We start from the raw sequence: 23,387 nt of genomic DNA, 5'->3' as shown, positions 1-23,387 counted from the left end.
AGGGACACTTTGGTTGCCTTGGTCACTTCACTATCCCTCTTTGGGGAACTCTCTACCCCCACACTTAAATTAGTAATCCCAGGGTAATATCCACCAGTGTGAGGTCTCTTTGTTTAGCCATCATCTCCGTTCTTGTGCCCTGGCACTATCCTGTCTTTGAAGGATTACAGAACCGACCATGCATTACCTGATACCCCCTCCCCTTGAAGTTGGGGTGGCTCAGACCCCCTTCCTTGTTAAAATTTTGTGTGTCTTTTAAGGGCTCCTTTTGTTTTTGACCTTCTTTTCTCTGGGCTTTCCCCTGGGGGGCCTGATCTCCCACCTTCTAATCATCCCCTGGTGCTTATTGGAAACCTGGGTTCTCACCCTCTCATTGACTGCCCTGGCTAGTTCCCTCAAACTAAACAGCTTAGAGTTCAATACTGACATAACTTCTCTTTACACTATGAGTCAAAATGTGTTCTTTCAAAAATAAATTATACACCACTTCATATGTTTTTACTTGGTTACACTCAATCCAGCCTCTTAGTGACTTCTGTTAGAGTTCAACAAAGTCCATCCAGGACTGTGTATTCACTTTCGTGGGTGTCTCTGAATTTCACCCTCTACTTCCCACGGGTCAGGCCCAATTTCTCAACTACGCATCTTGTCATGTAGGTGTAGGATTTTGCCTCATCCTCCTCCAGGATCAGGAGCCTATCTCTCCCAGCTATAAAGATTAGTTAACACAAGAGTGAGCTCCCCAATACTTGGGGCGGATATCCCTTATCTCAAGGGCCCTTTGGAATGCTATGGGCATTTGCCAATGTCGTCTCCCTGTTTGTACCTGGGTGTTATGCTGTTTCGGAACCTGAAATCACAGCCACCACCCCTGGACATCTCACTCTCTTCTTCATTATTGCTGCTTCCATTTTTTCTTGCTTTCTTCTCCTCCCACTGCTCCCTAACTAATTCCAGTTTCTCCTCCTCCAAGGCAATTGAAGATAGCTGGGCCACAAGCTCCCTCTCTGTAATGGACATTCGGAGGTCCTGTGTGGGGGACCCTGCCCTCATCCACCATCTGGAAATATGTACCTACTGCTGGAAGCAATGGAGGACCTATCATTAAGTATGGGCGGAAAATCCGTTCCGCTCGCGGATTTTGCGGATTTTCGGTAAATTCGCAATCCGCGAGATTCAGGAATCTCCCGCAAAATCCGCAAATCCGCGAGCAGCGGATTTTATGGCTTGCTCGCACTGTTCGCGTGAGTTCGCGGCTTCCCAGTTCAACTTCGCGCCCCGCGAATAAGCGCTAAATTGCAGAAATACGATCTTAGCAAAACTGAAACTACTTACCAGGTTCAAAAGTTCAAGCTCATCATTAGTAGCCATTTCCTGTAGTGCTTCCTGAGGGGCCCCTCCAGAGTTCAGTTGCCTACTTGCAACTATTATGTGACCCTGCTCTGACCCTCAGAATAGTTACACATATGCCACAAAGGTCCTGAATTACAGCTAAGGGAGACAAGCAGGAGCCAGGCTGGAAGTTCAAATCCAGTGACACATTAATCAGCCCCTAATTCATTATTGTCAGTTGGGGTAGGGCAGGTGTTGTAACTAATTTTGCAACAATGAAAGCACTTAGCAAGTGCAAAAGATCACTAATCAGGAAGCACTAAGGAAGCAGGTGCCAGCTAAAAAAATATTCTGTGACACATTAATCAGCCCCAAATTAATTCAGGTCACTTGAGGCAGAGAAGGTGTGCTTTGCTTTGCCACAATGATGTACACTGGACAACCAGAGGGTGCTGTGATGAAACAGAGGGTGGCATGGGTGGGCCAGAGGGTGGCATGAGTAGTCAGAGAGTGGCAGTGGTGACAGAGAGTGGCAGTGATGAAGAAGAGTGTCCCAAACAGGCTGGACACGTACAAACAACAAGTTCGCAAAACTTGCGACCCGACAGGTAAGTTCGCATTTGCGAAATTGTACAAAACCCTCGCAAACTGGCAGAAACCCGCGCGAACACACAAAAAAAAAAAATCCGCAAATTCGCGAGAATTCGCGGATTTTGCGGATTGCGAGTTCGCAAATCCGCAAAATTCGCGAACGCGAGATTCGCTAAATTCGCCCATGCTTACCTATCATCATCACCCGAATCCTGGGTGAAGTTGGAGGAGTCAGCCTTTCCATCCCCTCCATTCTCTGGGGCTGACTAGTCCCATGGATCCAGGGACCTAACTAACTATGTATTCCTAAAATGGTGAGTAGCAGGTAGCCCCTATCCTTACACTGACCCCTAAGCTCAGTCACTTTGAGTTTATTCACTTTAGGCAGCTGCAGCTCCATGGTATCCCTAGTTGTGGGCCTTAACAACTATCAATCAGACATAAAACTAATTTAGAAAAATCAATAGAATGGATTAAAAATAAGTTAATAGGGCTCAGTAAAGGTCTCATTGAATTAGTCCCTTGCTCAAATCTAGGTAGCTCACAACGATCAGTCAGGCCTAACTTAGGAGACAGGATTGTAATGTATTTAAAAACACCAATACATTTAATAGGTAAGACACAAAACAAAATAAAAATCCCACATCAATTTATAAAATTAGGTTATATATTATGAACTAAACGACACCAAAACAATAAAATTCCAATCATTGGAAACGGAGATATGATTTTTTAAAGATTAACCACCTTATAATGCTTAAGAAACAATTGTGCAATTTTGGGACATCTGGACACACTTTACCGAGACAAAATAAAAGTTTCAGACCAACAGTAATGGAGCCCTGGTTACATAAACTAAGCGGGAGGCCTCAGTCAAAATTTTACCTTAACATTTAAAAACTTTTCTGGAGGATTTTTTTGGGACGTCAATCGACTCTCCACTAAAGGCCGGTTACAGTACGGGTTAACCGGCTTGACTTTCTACGAGGCCCTGGTGAAATCCTGGAAGTTTTGAGCTCTGGAGTTTTAAGCGGGACGAACCTGAGATCCTGGCTAGGTAGTAGCTGAAGGTAGTCAACTTGACTCTCGACGTCGGGTTGGTCACCTCATGAAGCTTTTTCACAAAAGTTCTCTAAACTTCTCCAAACTTCAGGAGGTGCTTCTTTATGGTCTCAGAGCATGTTTAAAGTGTCTAAAACACCAATTCAAAGGTCTCAAATCTCATAGATGGTGTCTGGGATGTATGGAATACAATTCCCACAATTCACCTGTCCAAATCTTTAGTAGTTCACTGGATTCACTCCAGCATGGGAACTCTTATTGGAGATGATGCAGGTTGTCTCTGTTTACCTGTATCTTGCAGGGAGGCCACCACTTAATCTTTCTTGAAGCAAGGCATTGTACCCAGGGCTGTAGTACCAGATTTTGCAACAGGCACACACATTCAGAGTGCAGGCCTTTGAGTGCAGATCCAGGTTCCATTAGGACAGTCCTTCACCTTGTAATTTCAGAGAATACTAGAAGGCTGTATTTGCCTTGCAGAAGAGAAAGTTCTATCATGTCTCTTCTGTACTAGTTAAGATAAATTCAACAATGGGAAGTTGTTGAATATGTCAGTATGCATCTCTTAAGTCTTTGAATGATATTTACTCCTTTGCTAGCAACAGTTATTCCTAAATATAATATTGCAATGTTACCCTATTTAGCTAAGTGTCTACAATGGAAAAACAGAAATGGGACGTTTTTCCCTCACCAGGGCATATAAAAAATATTTTCTGAGGTCCCTGCCTATAGTTACATACCACCTTCACCCCTGGGACTCATAGGGGAGACCTTGGGGGCACTAATATCTAAAAATAAGGAACATTATCACTTTTGAAATTCCACTACCACCAAAGTCGAATTAGAATACAATTTACTTTTAAAGACAATCTTCAAAGCAAGGCTGCCTTTAATGTGACAGCGGGCACTCAGCAGTACACACATGCAGCTGCAGAAAATCTGGCATGCTTCTCACTTCCATGTCTTATTATATATTAGGGACTTATAAGTAGTTTGAATCTCCATCCCTATCATTCTGTTGTTGTATTTACTTTATTCGATGGAAAATTCATCATAAAAGTATATAGTTTATACAATACATTAAAAAAATAAAAGAGTAGGGGCTCAACACTCGTATATATTCAAACATCCTCATATACTACTCAGTTTAAATTATCTAAAATCAAGCTCAAAACTTGTTACATAAAAATCATAAAAGACACTTCATGCCATAGGGCTGTCCGTCGGTTAAGTTAAATGGGTGGAACGCTTGGCCCTCCTAGTGCAAGTCTGCCATGCACTACCCAGAAATTTGGCTACCCCACAGCAGTAGAAGATGTGTCAGTACCAAGGACCTGTAGGGCCATTTTGTGACATCTAAAGTCCAACCCCATGCATAGTGGTTTTAAGCATATTTTCCTAGCGACCCTACAAGCCGGGCAAGCAAACAAAAAGTGTGCTACTGACTCATTAGCAGCTGCAGAGCCAGTGCATGATTTTGGGAGAACACCTTTACTTCTCCACTCAGAAGAAAAGTCATTCACCGGCAAAGTCCCATACCTGAATTTAAGGTAAAGTGCTCTGTCCAGGGGTTTCTCTATAAAGTCAAGGAAGGGTTCCAGTTTTCTTATCCATTTGATCTCCAGAAATCGCTGGGAGAGGGGCTCCCCTTCACTCCTGCGTATGGCCGTCTCCTGTACCCAGTCCCAATAGAGTTTCTTAATCACTGCCTTATGAGGCGGAGTTTGGCTCAGCCATAATTCGCTTAGGTCCAGTTGCACAACCAGCTGTCTCAAGTTGCACAACCACTTGATTTTGTTACCTGTATTGAGCAAGATCAGTTCATCTAAAGCTGCAGCATAATTATGTAGCTCCTGGGTCCTTCTTAGTCGCACCCAAAAAAGTAGTGAGCACAAACAAACTTTATCTTTAAGGGTGCGCCTACCCAGGTCTAGCCGCAGCGGGATTAGAGGGGTGGAGACTGGGAGGGCCACCAGATCTCGCATAAATGTATTTTCCGATGTGGCTAGCTCCGTTATGTTCTCAAACCCCCATAACTCAGATCTGTATAGAGCTGCCGGTAATAAATGGCCATCATATATTGCGAGAGTCTGTGCCACAGGTTTGCTCATCAACTCCGCTGTTCCCTTAATACCACCCCTGAGACTCTTTTGTGGTTTAATAACATTTTGGCCAAGTGGTCTTTCCATTTCATCCGGCTATTTACCCTGACTCCCAGGTAATCAAAAGAATCAACCAACTCCAAGGGGACACCATTAAGCAAAACGTTAATCCTGAATCTCTTAGACGGAGAAATGGCCATAAGCTTTGTTTTAGGGGTGTTGATGGTGAGGCCTCTATCAATACAAAACTCACTGAAGTGGTCCAGGAGTTTTTAGAGACCTATGAGGGATTTAGAGATCAATATGGTATGATCCGCGAAGAGCAGAGTAGGTGTTTTTTCCCCTGCCAGGGATGGCGCACCTGCCACTTTCTCCCTCAGGTGATCCACCACACCATTCACAAAAAGGGAGAAAAGGGTTGGTGCCATAACACATCCCTGGCGGACTCCACTCCTCACAGGCACCGTCTCTGTCAGTTGCCCCTGGGTGCCCCATCTGATCCTCGCATAATTCCCCTCATGTAGCTTCACAATAAAACCCAAAAGAGACTTTGGGAAACCCATTTTCTCCAGGATATCCCATAACCTTGCCCGGGGAACCAGGTCGAATGCCGTTTTGAGATCTAAGAATGCCAAATATAGCCTACCGTTGTTGATGGTCACGGCCTTCCAATAGACTGCAACAAAAATTGAAGACCTGGCCCATTGTGCCCACCTTCTGGCGAAACCCTGCTTGAAAGTGGGAGAGGACGTGCTCTTCTTCCATCCAGACACCCACCCTAGAAATGATGACCCTGCCAACCACCTTCTGGATCACGTCAATCAGACTGATCGGTCTGTAATTGGCAGGGTCATCTCTAGGGCCCTTTTTGTAGACTGCTACCACCTCTGCTCCCTTCCATGAGTCTGGCACGGGGTAACCCTTGGAGATCAGATTCATTATTACGGCAATAAGCCTGGCCCAGGCATCAGGATCATTCAGGAGAAGATCTCCTGGTATCCCATCCTGGTCAGCTGCCTTCCCGGGGGTCAGATGTTTAATCACCAGAATTACTTCGGAGGGAAGAAATGGATCTTCAAACTCCAGTTGAGATTGAATCCTAGCGTCTGAATCGGGGGGGGGGGGGTGAACCTAGTGAACCTAGCACTTCTCTCCCACCATACAGTGCAGAGAAGTGGGAGTGCCATTGGTGTTCTGTTATATGGTTAACAATAGGTGGTGTACTTTGCTGCCTAGCCTTATTAATCAAATCCCAGAACAGCATGGCATTTTTCTTGTTGGCAGCAGATTTAAGATCCTGCCAATATTGTTCCTCCCACTCTCATTTAGCCAACACTAACACCCTCGCATAATCCTTCCTAGCTGCTCTAACTAGTAATGGATCCTTTTGGAGCAGGGCGACTGTTAGCTCCTTCCGTTTCGCCTTGCACTCATCTGAATACCACGGGTTACTGGTTGTGGCTGGTGTATTATTCACTCTACCCCTTTTAACCTGCATTACAAAGTATTGTCCTAAATCCTCTATCGTGTTCTTATAGGCCGAGGAGAAGGCCAACCCCGGGGCACTAACACTTCCTAGTTCAAGATTCTCCAGCTCTAATGTCAATTCCGTTACATGGTCCCTAATCCTTTCCAGGTTTCCTTCCTGGAGCTGGGCCTCGTCCCATTTTAACCTGCGGTGACCATTATAAGGGATGACTTCATTGATTATTCTCAAAGGGGCATTAAGCCCACTTCCCTTTAATTTACCCCACCGTAACTTAGTACATAGGGGATTATGGTCGCTATCCTGCGAAGGTACAACCTCCATATCTATTAAGTCGCGCCACAATGTGACGTCCAGTAAGATATAATCTATCCTGGACGGGCCATTAAGCCTGTTAAAGATCATTGCTCCAGCGCGATCAGAGATTGTCCTGCCATTTAATGCTCTTAAATTAAATTCCATGGTCAGGGCATTGATCTGTATTGCCCTTGCTGACCATTTTCTAATTGGCGCTAATGAGAGGGCTGGGATCGACCATCTAGAGTCCTCCTCCTCTATACACAGGGGATCCTCCCTAGATAGGGGTTCAAATGTACAATTAAAGTCCCCTCCCACTATGATTTTAGAGTTTGGGGGGCATTTGGCTAATATCTGTTCTAAAATCGCCAATGTACATGGGTTTGTATCCCCCGTAATCCATCTAGAATAGATAATAAATAGGTGTATCCTACTCCCCTTAGTGTGCACTGCGAATGAGATATGTAAAATATCTCTAGTCGCTACTTCATGGCTGGTAATGACCCAATTCAATCCAATTTTTACCCAGATATGGAGTCCACCCGCCGGTCTACCCCTGCCGCAGCTTAATGCGGGCACAAAAAACGTTACGTAGCCAGATTTATGCACTGGGAGTAGGCTCCAAGTTTCTTGGAACATGCATACATCGAACTTCTCGGTGAACGCGTTCCATTCGGGTAAAGCCATCTTTTTTTGTAGCCCATCCACATTCCAAGATAGCAGATTAATCACCTTATGGCCTATAACGGATATATCAATGGTTGCTCTCTTTTCCCCAACCTGCACACAGGGAATTGGGTCGCTAACTTCTTCTAAGGGGTTACCTATTTCTCGGGGTAGATTGATATCACCAATATCCCCCAGAGACTTTGAACGTGTAATATCTACATTTCTACTGCTGTCATGGCAATTGACACCTATAAGGTTCTCTTGCCCAGTCTCACAATTTGTCACAGCTGTTGGAACCATATTTTCCCAATTTAAAGGACTTGGTGGTATTGTATGTCAATCCACCATATCCAGGCAGCTAAACCTATTCATGATCGGAATGCCACCCCAATTATCCCCAAAAACTGGCTCTGTGGGTGGCTGCTCCCCCCAATACTCCCGATTCCAGCCCCAGTCTTGGTTCCCTACTCTATACCAATTGTTGTTTCCTCTAGGGTCCCAAGAGGGCCCTCTCATTGGGGGGTAGAAAAAGGAAAGTCGCCTTGTGGCTATGCCCTCAAACCTGTCCTGTGTGTCTCTCGAACAGATTTGGGCGGCAATGTGTGGATCCGCAAAGTTAATCAACACACAGTCTCCCTGGATAGTTTTCCTCTGGTGCCCCAACCATGTCACCCTCCGCACTGACAGGATCTTACTTATACGGTGTGGGGGAAAAGGTCGATTTTGGTTGAGCCTATGTCAGACCTTATTAAATAGCGACAGGTTGGTTTCCTTATGGGGATCTTCCAGTTCTGGGACCCCTGTCATGACCACCACATATGGTTTGGCCTCCGGGGGGAGGTTCACCACTCTTCCTCTGTTGGCTACTTCACCAATCTTTTTCCCCTTTAACTGCGTGGTGTGTTCCCGGGGTGGTGTGGCTCCTGCACGGGGAGGGACAGGACCTATATTAGTTATACCTTCCTTTTCAGCTTTGTTCTCAACAACAGGGGCCTGGTTGGTATTGTTGTTCACCGCTACTGGTGCAGGGTTTTTAGGAGCTTGTGTTATAGCCTTGTTAGGGTTTAGTTTATTACTCCCCGCTTTTTGGGCCCCAGGTGTTTTTTGATTATGAGGCTTAGTACAAAAATCAGCTAGTTTTTTTTCAATCTGGGTTAATCTTTTCTCGATGGGAGAAAGGTAGCGTTTAAGGAGTTCCTCTACCTTTATTAAGATTTGGGTGTCACCCGTTTCCCCCCTGTTCCCAACCGGGCTAGATGAGCCCTCTACATTCCTGATGTTCCATGGCTCTGTTATAACATCGCTAGCTTGAGGGTCATGAGTTTTATATTTTGTTTAGGGGCAGAGACCTCTGTAGACTTTTTCTGGTGTCCCCTTCCCTTTATTTTGTTTGTGTAGTTTAGGGATGGCACCCTCCTTCCTGCCTCTCAGTGTAATTACGCTTGTGTCTTTCTGGATGGTATTAATAGCTAGGTCCGGGGTGTTTTCCAAATCAGTACTTAGTTCTGAAGCACATGATAAGTGAGAGACTGGGAGGTCTATCGTGTTGGGTAGGCTACATCTAGCAGCCTGTACATCTGCCTGGACATCTATAAGGCCCACAGCGTTAGATTGAACTGGGGTTTTAGCTGCCGCAAATGGACCCATAGATGATCTTTCCTTTGCCAGAGCGAGGTATTGGGACACCCTACGCTCCATTAGTGTGATCCCTTGACCAATAAAGGAATTAGCCCTAATGATATAGTTATCCAAGGTGCCTGTGGATAGAGTCTGCCCGCGCGCGTCCCGCGAAGCGGGGCTCTGCGCCAGTGATAAGCGCCTCCTGGCGCTTCGTCAGCAATGCGTGCCGCCGCTTTGCCTGCCGGGAGTTGGGGTTCCCGGGGCGGCGGCGCGAAGTGTGCGGTGCTGACTGTGGCTTCCGATATTGGAGAAACTGACTCTTGGCGGTGGCAGCGTCCTCCTCCCACGAAAATGGCAGTGGCAGGTAAGTTCAGCCTTGATCCCCCTCTCTATCGGGCTCTGTGCCGGTGATAAGCGCCTCCTGGCGCTGGCGCGTCGTCAGCAATGCGCGCCGTGGCTTTGCCTGCCGGGAGTTGTGGTCCCAGGGCGGCGGCGCGAGGTGTGCGGTGCTGACTGTGGCTTCTGATATTGGAGAAGCTGACTCTTGGCGGTGGCGGCGTCCTCCTCACGTGAAAATGGCAGTGGCAGGTAAGTTAGGCCTTGGTCCCCCTCTCCATTGGGCTCTGCGCCGGTGATAAGCGCCTCCTGGCGCTGGTGCGTCGTCAGCAATGCGCGCCCTCCTCCCGCGAAAATGGCAGTGGCAGGTAAGTTCAGCCTCCCTATCATATATTAGTGACTTATAGCATCTGTCAATACAAATTGTGAGAATTTACTTTCAAAGACAGGCTGCATAGCAGGACAGCTTTAAACATACAGAAGGCACACAGCAGCGCCCACATGCAAGTGCAGAAAATCTGCCACACCTCTAAATTTTCATGCCCTATCGTATACTAGAGACTTATGGGTAGTTTGAACTCCCATCCCTATTATATAATATGTCGGGGGTCGGATGTCCAGGGTCCGTCGGGAGGTGACAGGACAGCTTCTTCCAGTCACTACAGAATACAGTAGATTGGTTTGCATCTACAGTCGGAGTACTCCCGGAGAGGCGGTATAACTCTGTCTTGCTTGGAGTTAACACCTGGAGGCTTACCGGAGGTTGCTGTTCGTCCCTTTGACCTCGGGACCCAAGTGCTGTGCTGTCGCTGCCGCTGCCTCTCGCCGCACCCGCTCCGCGGGTGCCGCTTCGCGGCTTGAAGGAGGGAGAGCTGCCTGCGAGACGCTGGTCAGTGGGAGGACCTGAAAAACATCCAGCGCTGTAGCAGGGACTCGGAAGTCCAGGAGTCCCTGCTTCCTTAGGTGCGCGCGGACGCGCCCACCAACAGACCCGCCCCCTGCCTGCAACGCTCCTACTTCACGGTCGGCACGTCGCTCAGCGGGACGCGAGCGAAGCCCGAGCAAAGGGCGGGCAGTCAGGGGCAGTCAGGGGCTGTCAAGGCTGGGCTGGGCCACGTCCCTTTCTGCCAGTGCCGAGCACAAGTGGGCCGTGTGTGACTCCCTAGGGTCTACCCCTAATCATGTCAACCCGTTCTGGCAAATTGCTCAGGAGTGAGGGCGAAAGGGGAGTTGTCGGTGGGAGCCCAGTGATTGGAACTATGGACCGCTTTATCACCAGGGTGGCGGTAGTAATAGAAAAGGAGATTGCTATGTCCGAACGCCGTCTATCCGAGGTCTATCTCCCTTCCAGACGCTCATCTTTGGGGGCCGTTGCACAGGCCCTGACACCGGCTTGTGAGCGGCCCCAATCTGCCCCCCCTGTTGATGTCCCGGGCTGCTCTATAGACCCTCCCCAGCTGCTAGAAATAGGGCAAAACATAGACAGGTTGGAACATCTGGCCGCGCTTCTTCCTAGTGGCATTGAGGAAGAGGGTGGCCCAAGTACACCGCCTCCACCTGCACCTCACACGCCCCTAAACAAAGCTATAACTCAGCCACTATTGCCAATACCGCCCACCCCCACTACAGCAAATCTAGATGGGGTGCCTTCTGTTACTGTAACTGATGCAAGTAGGCAGAATAAAAGGGCTAAAAGCAAAAAGGCAGGTAACGATAAAAAGGGCAGGCTGGTGAGACAGGCCACGCTCTACAAAAGAACAAGAAAGTCCCTTGGCCAAGGTGGGAAAGACGCAAAGGGCCTGCTCCCAGAGGATAAGGCTGGGGAGGAGGGGGATGCTGTGGTCTCTCACACAGGTTTAAATAACTGCCCACCCACTAGTAATAGTACTGATAATGTCCCCAAGCTTATCGATCCCGTGACTATTGATACCATTTTGGAGAGGGTAAATAGTCTCTTGATGCCCTTACTGACTCAGGTTAAGGGCCTGGGGGCTAGAATAGATAAACTAGAGCAATCAACCCTCGATGGGTTCTACTCACTTAAAACTACATTTAAACAGCTAAAAAGAGTGAGTGATAATCAGGACATGGGACCAAAGGGGAGTGCGCCCCCAGTAGCTTCCTTACCACCACAGGTAGATTCCAATCCCCCAAAAAAGTCAAATAAGGCTGAAACTAGTGGAGTACAAGCTCTAGCACCTAAAATTCCTTCCCCACCTAAAGTAGGGCCCCAACCCAAGGGAACGCCAACACCCATAGAGGCTGTCAAAACTACACCTAAGCCACTTCCACAAGTGCAGCCTCTGGCAAGCAGAGGTAAAGCAAAAGCTAGCCAAACATCTGGCTCACAAGATAAAGCTCAGGGAACAGCGACAGGAATGGTCACCAAAACTGCTCCCCAATCTATTGTCCCAGCTGTTACCACAGTGGCCCCACGAAATTTCACACGCCGAATCCCCCCTGTAAACCTCCCGCCAGACTGCCAATCATTTGTCGCTGTTTTGGCAAATGTTCCCCCTCTGAAGGAAGGCCAGTTGGAGAACCACCAATCTCTTAAAAATAAGTGCATCCACTGGCTAAAGTCAAATAAGCCAATTCCGACTGGTGTGGACGGGCTTATTCTAAGTGTTCGCAGAGTAGGGTGGGTAGGACAGGGGAAAAAAACTCTGGAGGGGGACTGTATAATAATAAACTTTCAAGACCCCAGAGTAGTGAGCTCCATCTGTAGTCCTATAAAAAATATGGATTCAGCAGGCGTTAAAGTAGTGGACCTAACCTATTTCTACCCAAGGCAAATTGTTATGTTACCTTGGGAGGGTCCTAGTACCCCTGGTTTTTGTCCAAACTGGGATACACGCTGGGCTGGGGGCCTTGGGGGCAATGGGCTGAACCCTCCGTGGGTGCCAGGGAGCTGCTGACTGGAGGAGGGCGATTCAAGGGAATTTACAGATGCAGTTACAGTTAAAGCAATTGTGAATAGAATAGACCCAATGGTAGCATCACCATCCCGAACTACCTCACCCTCAACTGTAAGCACTAGTGGGTTGGTAGTCTCTCTGCCGATTCCTCTAGATTGTCATTTGCAAGTTCCTTCTGTGAGGCCTACAGACAGTAGTGTTCTCGCGACCAGTGACACATCAGCTGTGACGGACCTAGTTTTTAAGGTTTTCAGCTGGAATGTCGCAGGGTTCGCAAGAAAGTTGGCTCTCCCAGATTGGAATGCCTTGGTTGATGAGCACTCCTTATGCATCTTCCAAGAGACCTGGAGTTTGGAGTCGGTACATAGGGTGGGATTCTCCTCCTACTCTGTACCTGCGCTAACCTCGGAAACAGGGAGAGGACGCCCCTCGGGCGGCCTGCTCATATGGGTAGCAGCCTCCTTAGACTGTAGAATAGAGGAGCCACAGACAGGTTGTCCGGATATTCAAAATATTATTTTAAGAGACCAAAGGGGAAGAATAGTATTAAATGTCTATAATGTCTACGCCAGAGGGACTAAGGGCGGGAGGAAGTCCTCTGTATTATCTCTCCTAGAGACCCTTTTGAATAAAACTCCACACAAGTCATGTATCCTGGTCGCGGGTGACATGAATTGTACATTCGAGCCTTTGGGCTCGGACGTTGCTCTTGACCAGGACGAGGAGGATACTAGGATAGGGATCCCTGTATTAGAGATCCCACCCATTAGGAGATGGTCAGAAGTGGCGTTACAGCTATACTCCCTGAGCCTTGAACTAAATCTAAGGGCAGTGAATGGAAGGACAATTTCGGACAGGGGGGGGCCCACACTTATAATAGACCAGGACACACCTCTAGAATAGACTATATCTTACTAGATGTATGTCTCTGGAACCATGTGAGAGATATGGTTGTGGTCCCAACGATTGAAAGTGACCACAACCCACTTTCCTTAACCATGGCCCAGTGGTGGTGCCTTGCAAAAAAGGGTCCCACTAACCCCGTATTAGCTCCCCCCGATGAGTCTGTAGTCTCTCTCTGTGGAAGGCGCCTAAAATGGGCTAAATTGGTCCTCTCTGAGGAAAGGGTTGGAGAAATCTCAACCCTCTTAAACCAAGCAGTGTCAACTCTGGGGTCTCTCTCGGAAGGGGTGGGTAGGGTGAGTGGGTTCTTTGTCTCTCTAGTAGAGGCTTTGACAAATGTGTTTACCATCCCTTCTAGCAAGTCAGGAAACAACCGAAGTAAAAAACAAGGTAATGGTTGGTGTACTCAAACATGTAGGGTACACAAAACAAGGCTTGTCGAGGCAGTGAAGCATAAATCCCATAGTGGTATACTGGAAGCAAGGAAGGCCTACAATAGATCCCTTAAAACTGCTAGGAGCGAGTGGGAAGAGAAATTCTGGGAGGACCTACTCCACGCTAGCAAAAGTAAAGATTTAAGGGGCTTTTGGAATCTTGTAGGCTCCAGGAACAGGCCCGAGGAAACCATGAGACCCTGTAATATCCCCCCACAAAGCTGGGTAAAACACTATGGGGCTTTATACCTCCCGGCAGATGGGGAACTAAATGTTAGGGTGACCTCCCCACTAGTATCCGAACCCCATACCTATAATCTCTTTACACCTTTAGAGATCGAAAAAGTAATTGGGTGGGTAGCCCCCCGCAAGGCAGCAGGTCCAGATGGTCTACCGGGGGATCTCATGCGGGCACACCCAGTGGAGTGGGGAAGGGTTATTGCAGCTCTCCTTAATGACATTATGATGGAAGGGCTAGTGCCCGATTCCTGGAAGGGGGCGGTGGTGGTCCCGATCTATAAAAAAGGATGCAGAGAAATCCCGGGGAACTACCGCCCCATAAGCCTGATAGACTCCACCCAAAAGATAGCAGGAAAAGCTATACTTGGTAGGATTCTTCATTGGGTGGAGGAAAATAAAATATTATCAGACTTCCAGGCAGGTTTTCGGGCAGGAATGGGGACGATAGAGCAGGTGTTTAGGTTGGCACTTCTGGGGTGGAAGGTGGTGGAGCTAGGCAAGGGCAGTCTATACCTGGCCTTTATAGACCTGAGGACTGCCTTTGACCTAGTCCCCCGGGAGGAGTTATGGAGGTTGCTTTATGGGCTCCTTATATCTTGTCCCTCCTTATTAGCCTCCACGCCCATACCTTTGCTCAGGTCCGCTGGGGAAGAAATGGAGAGCTAACAGAGAAAATACCAGTGTCTAGGGGTGTGAGGCAGGGATGCGTTCTGGCGCCCACCCTTTTGTCATTATATGTGAATGGAGTGGTGGAATATCTCCAGCAAGAACCAGCCGACGCCCCCTGTCTCGGAGGAGTGCGGATCCCCACCCTGCTTTTTGCGGACGACACGCTCTTGATCTCTAAGACTCCGCAAGGCCTCCAGAAACTGTTAACCCGTTTCCAGAATTTATGTGTTGCAAAGGGCCTAGTAATCAACGTGGATAAAACTAAGTTCTTAGTCCTAAATCCTCCAAGGAAACTGGGCCGCCCTCCTATTCTTAATTCTGTTGCCTTGTAGAAAGTATCCGAATTTGACTACCTCGGAATTCGGATTACGGATAGCATGAACTGGTCACCTCACATTGCTAAGATGGTCCTCAACCACAAGAGAGTAGGAGGTGCCCTCCTGAGGGAATTCCGGTCATCACCGAGGAGGTCGCTTACCCCAGTAATTGACATCTACAAGGCTAAGGTAGTAACATCAGCCTTGTATGGGGCCGAACTGTGGGGGCATTGCTGTCTGGACGCCTTGGCAACAGCAGAGAGCAAGCTCCTAAAATCCATAATCGCCATCCCTCCGAGCACCCCAACAGTACTGGTGCTGTTGGACACAGGCTGTAAGAATATTAAAGATCAAGCCCGGCTTCGCCCACTCCTTCTATGGACACGTCTCTGGAGGGGTGAAGAGTTAAAATCGTATGCTGATGGGTTGGCGGAGATAATGAGCCTGGGCGGTTGGGCAAAAATTAGATGGTTGAGAGATACCAAAAAACTTTTGGAGGAAATCGGACTGGGGGACTGTTGGTTATCAAGATCGTCTCCACCAAAAGAGGTTCTGAAGAGACTATACTGGAATTGGGTTGCGGAACAGTTAGTTATAAACTCGGAACATTGCAAGTCTACAGCTGCCTTTTTAACAGTAAAAGATGCAGTAGTTTTCGAGCCTTATCTGGACCTAATTACTCTTCCAGTTGACCGAGCACTGTATTTTAAATTTGGAGTGGGCTCCCTTCCACTTGGGGCTCTGGTATCAAAGTGGAAATCAGGTGCTCATACGTCCCCTTATTGTGCATGTTGTCCCACTAGGATAGAGACCATTACGCATATCCTATTTGAATGTCCGGACTATGCAAAGCCCAGGAGTTTTTGGCTTAAACCCCTTTGCCGCAATATGGGCACACGTAGTTATCTAGTAGCCCTGCGCATCCTAATGACGGATACTTCCCCCCCTATTGTATGTGGTATAGCCAAATTTTTAAAACAGTTTTGGTTGATTCGATGCAAGAGACTGTCAGTAGCGGTTTAATTCACTTTTAGCTAATTTATTTGGCATCACATGTCCTTTTATCTTTTTAAATGTGCATCTAATATTGCTTTTTTAAATAATGTTTTTTTGTAGTTTGTAAATGGCTGTATTCTGTGTACGCTTACAAGATATCTTGCATATCGAATAAAAGCTTATCAATCAGAATCAGATAATATGGACTTATAAGGTCTAACAATACACTTATTTGAGAATTTACTTTGAAAGACAGGTTGCAAAGCAGGACTGCTTTTAAAAGGTAGCAGGCACACAGCACTGCACACGTGCAAGTGCAGAAAATCTGCTGGGCCTCTAAACCTCCATGCCCTATTATATAGTAGGGACAGAGGTAGATTGAATCCCCTGTCTCTAATATCTACTAGGGACTTCTAGGTTCTGTCATGACTATTTTAAGTGTACCCAATTATATTTAACTTTTTAATCAGAGCACTGGCCCTGGGCCTGTTTGCAAAGTCCAGGGCATAATCAGAGTCAGTTACCACCAGTACCAGACAGCAAACAATGAGGGGTGATCAGTGCAAAAGGATTACTTTCTAACAAGTTTCATCAACATAGGTGTGATATGGTGGCAAATTGTCTTCATGCCTTTTATAGGGCGAACTCTTCCAGTTAAGTTGCACGCTCGCTCCTAAGTAGCGACAAATTCTGCCACTTATGTGGGAAATCATATATTGTTAGGCTGTTCTCCTGTTTCGGGGAGGAGGGGCCTTACCTTGTAGACCTTTGGCCTTCCTGCTAATAACATTAGAATGAAAATATGGGGACGATGCCTACATAATAATGTCATCAGCCATCCATTTTGGCAGTGTGTTTGTGAAAAGAGAAAGGAAGTTGAACAGAAGAGAAAACGAAGGGGTAGATTTACAAGCCCCTTGCGCCATTTTTGCGTCAGTTTTAACATGGGAAAAGTGACGCAAAAGTGGGGCAAGGGGTTTGTAAATCTGCCATAAAGTGCTTTATTGAGCGGGTAGTCCTTGTGTTCAATCTTTAAAATGAAATGGGCTTTTGACCAATATTTTACAGGTATTTCACAATTAAAATGCTGTTACTTTTTTTTATTTCTGCTTGTGTTAGACAGTGATTGATATGAGATACACGACACGGTTGCGTTTGTGTAAAGAGGAAGTGGGACAGTCGAGAAAACCACGTGCGTCATTGAGTGGGTAGTCCTTCCCTCCTTCTTCTTTAGTTACTTAGATAATTAAGAGTGAGTGGCTTATACGGGGGCTCGGCGCCAGCCGGAAAATATGTTTTAGAAGATATTTTGATTCATCTTCAACCGGAAATCTTTGCCTATAGAGCCTCTAAATGAAGTTTAGTCTAAGGTAATTTAGCAAGCCTGGTAAGAGTTGGCAGATACAAGGGTAAGGGTTCAGGCAGACACTTCAATATTAGAACATCTGCTGCAACCTCGAGAGGCTGGCGCTCTGTAGTGGTGTTATCCAGTGAAAACACCGAGTAACAACGGAAGCATGCACATAAATTATAATACCGAATTGCAAGATAGAGGCGGTACCTCGTTTACAGATTATCTCTGGTTAAACGGCAATTAAGGTATTCGGAAATAAAAACACAATTATACACCGTGATAAAGGTCGTGTTGTGTTAGACAGTGATCGGTATGAGAAAGATGACACGATTTCTAATACTTACTGTTCGTGCCTTTGCAGGGTCAACTTATAGTGTTGTCTGACAGACAGTTCTGCAATGAAATTGTTGCCTGAATTATTGGCAGCATAGAACGGAAAACCATGGCTGCCGAAGACACTCACATTTTCTGAGAGACCAGATGTTGCAGCCTGATGAAATGCAAACCTATTATGCAGTACCGAGGGCAACATATGAACATGTTTTTTCAATCCAACAGAGTTACAGTGATCCATACGGTTTCAGACGAGTCAAACATCTGGCAGTCGCTACCCACACCTTCTGTGGATGTATCCTCAAGCCCGCAGTAGGGATTATTCATAAGTAATAGCTGCCAGTGTCTCTTAATCATGTTGTCTTAGAATCTGATTAGTGCATGTGGTATTGTTTTTTCCTCCTGAGTAGAGAAAAAAATATAATCTCAATTTCCTTCTAATGTGGAATAGCACAAAGAACCGGCAAGCTTGAATTTTCTTGAATGCTTTGCTGAAATATAAATCACAAACTCTTAGCTTGGCAAAGATAAAGAAACAAGACAGCCGTGGTTCCCAGGTCTCTGTTGTAACTAGCCCTTCGTAGGCTCTAACAGATAGGATATTACATTATGAATATGATGTGCATTTATGTAATTATTCATTATATAGGTATCCATTGTGCTACACAATTCGTTTCACCATACAGACATTTCGAGTTCTTTATTTTTCTGGTGACCACTTAGGTTAAAAACCATGTAAAATGGGCACTTAAGACACTGATGATGCTCAAATAACAGGCCTCTTTCTGCAGATAGATGGATGACTAGATAGGCAGATAATTAACAAACAGAGGGGGGAGAGAGAGAAAGGAAATCAGAATGGATTCGCTCTCCCTAGGCATATGTAAATAAACAATTAGAATCCACTCCTTGAGTTTTAGGTGTGTCCTCCACAGTGGGGAACACCTTTATTCTTTTTAGGTCCCCTCACACACCAACAGGCCCCTTGGTGTCATGCTTCATCATCGGGGTCATCGTACCCCTCTACGGGGCACGGCGTGCTGCGACCTACGGATACGCAACATTCACTATTTTCTAAACCCCACTATACACTCACACATAAAAACACCCTCATCCACACCATGCATAGTCTATCAAGTGCTCCCGCGTATCCGTAAGGAGTTGGAACTGCTAACCGAAGAATGTGTGGCACACATGGACCAGTTCTTTGTTAAGGAATCATTTACTGTCCCTAAGCACCAAAAAAGCAAAATATGGAACAGCATCCTAGTGAAAGTCACTCAGAGGATTGTACCAGAAGTCAGGGAACACTGGTATGAATTAAGATCCTACATCAAAGAGAAGGTGGGCAACAGGATGGCTGAGACTCGTGATGCAGGTGGTGGGGCCTCCAAATACCTCTTCCCACTCCAATGGAATCACTAATTGATGGGACATTGAATCCTGAAAGTGTGGTGGGATTATCAGACATTGACAAATCCAATTCTGCAGGCTCTAGTCAGGGTAAGACTCTTCCCTTTAATTACTTAGCATACCATATCTTTTGTAATTCTTCAAGTACAATATCTCAGCTAACAGAGCTTCATTGAGATTGTTTGCTGTACCTTGGCAATGTATCATGAGAATATTAGTTGATCTAAGTTACTTGGTGTATTGTGTGCTGATGAATACACTACACATATCTGTACATTAAATACATGTCACAAACACAAAATGCACAGTTTTCTTCAATATTGTGGGGAACAACTTCAGATCACAGAAAACAAGTTTTTTAAACGACTCTTGTGTGTTCTGGCCTCTACTTCCAACTTTATGGTACACGAAGAATTAGGAGTGGGGTATTTGAGCGATATCCTGTCCCTACGACCTCTATTATGTTGGTTGAAAATGTGGCTATGTGAAGAAATCCCCCTTACACATCTAATTGTTAATGACTTCTTGGTTCTTGGTTCTTGAGAACGCATTAGGCACTCCCTGGCTGAAGTACTTAAAAACATGCTTTGCTGAGATGGGCCGCCCGGATCTATTTGAAAATCCATCAGGTATTGTGAAGGCGGACATTGACCTAGTGAAGCAGGTGTTTACTCAGCGAAAGAAGGCTGACAGGGAGGGTACTGAGCTACAAAAAGTCAGCGTGAGGACATTTATCATGGTTAAAACATGCTTGACAACTGAGCCTTATCTACTTGGCACTTTTAGCACCCATGATAAGTTCCTGCTTACAAGATTTAGATTTAACCAGTTTCATCATCTGATTATAAGACCTAAAAAGGAGAGATTCTGTAAAAGACCATCGTCCTGTGGCTGCGACGGAAAGTCTCCACAGGACATGATGCACTTTATGTTTCTATGTAAATATTATGAATTCCCCCACAAACGCTTTTTAATTGCCCTTTTAAAAAAAATGAATTTTAAACAGATACGAACAGCTTTTTCATATTTACAATTATTATATAGTGAAAGTGTCCTTCAAGTCCTTGAATTTTTAAAACTGGTTCTTAAACTGCGTCTTTGTCTGGACCAATGAATGAACTAATGTATGCAATTCTCTTTCTTCTGGATCCATAATGAAATTTGAAATGTGATGTATGTATTGTATTGTATGTTTAATGCACTTTTATGGTTGAAATATACCGAATAAAGTTCTTTTTGAATTTGAATTTGAATAAACATTGACTATTTATTTAAATTGTCTATTTACATACATTCCCACAGATCACATCCAGGACGTTTCAGAAACAATTGAGGCTAATGAAGCCACTGACACAAATGTGAAAATGGAGGACAGCACAATGGCAACTGCTATGCCCATAACTGCAACTCCAAATACTAGGAGAGCAAACATTGCACCACTACCAGCATTTGTGGATGGTGTGGAGGAGCAATCCCAAAGCGGCAATACAACTACAACTGTTAGCAGGATACACAGACACCATAGAGTCCAACAAGCAATATTCCACAATGATAATGTGTCTGATGACATGGAAGACAGTTCTCCTTTATTTGGTGGGCTGGAGAAATCCATCATCTCAGTACAGTGACTGGAAACCGAAAATATTTAGACTGTTAATATGCATCTGCAAAGAATGTCAAGGTCAATGCTGCACTTGCAAAAAGGACAAGAAAGTTGCTTTGCTGTCATGGAGAAGGAGCAATATTTTTAAAGACTCTGGCACAGGCAGCACATACCATGCTATGATGCCTTCACTTGATCAGTCAATCAATTAGCTGTAACCATGACCACTCTTGCAAGGCGAACTCTCAATATACAAAATGACATTCGGCACTGCTACCAAGATGTTGTACGTCAGGTGGTACAATTAACCACAGCCCTTGAAAACTTACAGATAGACAACCTGCCTGGCCGTAACATTTTGACACTAGCTGATAGTGAAGACAGCTCTAGCATCAGTGCCACATCTGTGCAAAAAGGATGCTTTACCAGGCGAACATGCTGAAACACATCAGGTAATTACTTGTCCCCACCTCCACAGCCCAGTTCTACTGAGAAGGCATCTAGCGCCAGAGGGCGTAAAAAGTAAACAATGTAGACCCTCAGAAGTATGAGGCTACTTTGTAATCTGCGTGTTTCTAAACTGTAAAAAACAAAGGTTATAGGGGCATTATAGTTAGGCTCAGATTTCACTCATGCAAAACCAGTGAAACTCAGCAGTTAAAGTTTCCTGAGCCAACTATAACTTACACCCGACAAACAGTTGTGTCAATTTCTTCGTCCATGAGCCTCTGATGAAATGGGAACATGAAACGCGTCAGGCTTGGGCTGAACTTTACTCCTGTGCTGCATGGTGTTTGCCTTCGCTGTACCTGTAATAAACGAACTCTGGCAGATTATTTCCTTGTTGTGTGGCTACTCTACAGCAGGCTTCCTTTTGAATTAATATATTAGCGGCTTTGCCTGAGCCGCGGAATTGAGCCCTGATGCTGTTGCATTCCTGCGGTGACGTCAACCAACGCCACGGCTATTGGGACAAGGAGCCAATTTCTTGCAGAATGAGCGTACCAGCGGAGATTCAAGCTGTACAGCACGACCCACTGGGGTTTTAATTTAACAATTTGAAGTTTTTGAACACACCGGCTCACTTGAGAAAAAATCGGCACTACAATGCCCAGAAGGCCATGGGGTGGCCGCACCCACTGAGGCGGTGGCTTTTCTTCATCAAATAGGATTGCCGACAAACAGTTGTCTCAATTTCTTCGTCCATGAGCCGCTGATGAAATGGGAACATGAAACTCGTCAGGCTTGGGCTGAACTTTACTCCTGTGCTGCATGGTGTTTGCCTTCGCTGTACCTGCAATAAACGAACTCTGGCAGAATGTTTCCTTGTCGTGTGGCTACTCTACAGCAGGCTTCCATTTGAATTTATATATTAGCGGCTTTGCCTGAGCCGCAGAGTTGAGCCCCGATGCTGTTGTATTCCTGCGTGACGTCAATCGCTGCTACGACTATTGGGACAAGGAGCCAATTTCTTGCAGAATGAGCGTACCAGTGGAGATTCAAGCTGTACAGCACGTCCCACTGGGGTTTCAATTTAACAATTTGAAGTTTTTGAACACACCGGCTCACTTGAGAAAAAATCAGCACTACAATGCCCAGAAGGCCATGGGGTGGCCGCGCCCACTGAGGCGGTGGCTTTTCTTCATCAAATAGCATTACCGACAAACAGTTGTGTCAATTTCTTCGTCCATGAGCCTCTGATGAAATGGGAACATGAAACTCGTCAGGCTTGGGCTGAACTTTACTCCTGTGCTGCATGGTGTTTGCCTTCGCTGTACCTACAATAAACGAACTCTGGCAGATTATTTACTTGTCATGTGGCTACTCTACAGCAGGCTTCATTTTGAATTTATGTATTAGCGGCTTTGCCTGAGCCGCGGAGTTGAGCCCCGCTGCTGTTGCATTCCTGCGGTGACGTCAACCGACGCCACGGCTATTGGGACGAGAAGCCAATTTCTTGCAGAATGAGCGTACCAGCGGAGATTCAAGCTTTACAGCACGACCCACTGGGGTTTTAATTTAACAATTTGAAGTTTTTGAACACACCGGCTAACTTGAGAAAAAATCGGCACTACAATGCGCAGAAGGCCATGGGATGGCCGCGGCCACTGAGGCGGGGGCTTTTCTTCATCAAATAGCATTGCCGACAAATAGTTGTGTCAATTTCTTCGTCCATGAGCCTCTGATGAAATGGGAACATGATACACGTCAGGCTTGGGCTGAACTTTACTCCTGTGCTGCATGGTGTTTGCCTTCGCTGTACCTGCAATAAACGAACTCTGGCAGATTATTTCCTTGTCATGTGGCTACTCTACAGCAGGCTTCTTTTTGTATTTATATATTAGCGGCTTTGCCTGAGCCGCGGAGTTGAGCCCCGATGCTGTTGCATTCCTGCGGTGACGTCAACTGACGACACGGCTATTAGGACAAGGAGCCAATTTCTTGCAGAATGAGCGTACCAGCGGAGATTCAAGCCGTACAGCACGACCCACTGGGGTTTTAATTTAACAATTTGAAGTTTTTGAACACACCGGCTCACTTGAGAAAAAATCGGCACTACAATTCCCAGAAGGCCATGTGGTGGCTGCGCCCACTGAGGCAGGGGCTTTTCTTCATCAAAAAGCATTGCCGACAAACAGTTCTGTCAATTTCTTCGTCCACCATGATCCTCTGATGAAATGGGAACATGAAACACGTCAGGCTTGGGCTGAA

This window comes from Lissotriton vulgaris, chromosome 2_1 (genome assembly GCF_964263255.1).
Source record: "Lissotriton vulgaris chromosome 2_1, aLisVul1.2, whole genome shotgun sequence".
Lineage (NCBI taxonomy): Eukaryota > Metazoa > Chordata > Amphibia > Caudata > Salamandridae > Lissotriton > Lissotriton vulgaris.
This window is presented reverse-complemented; position numbering follows the sequence as displayed.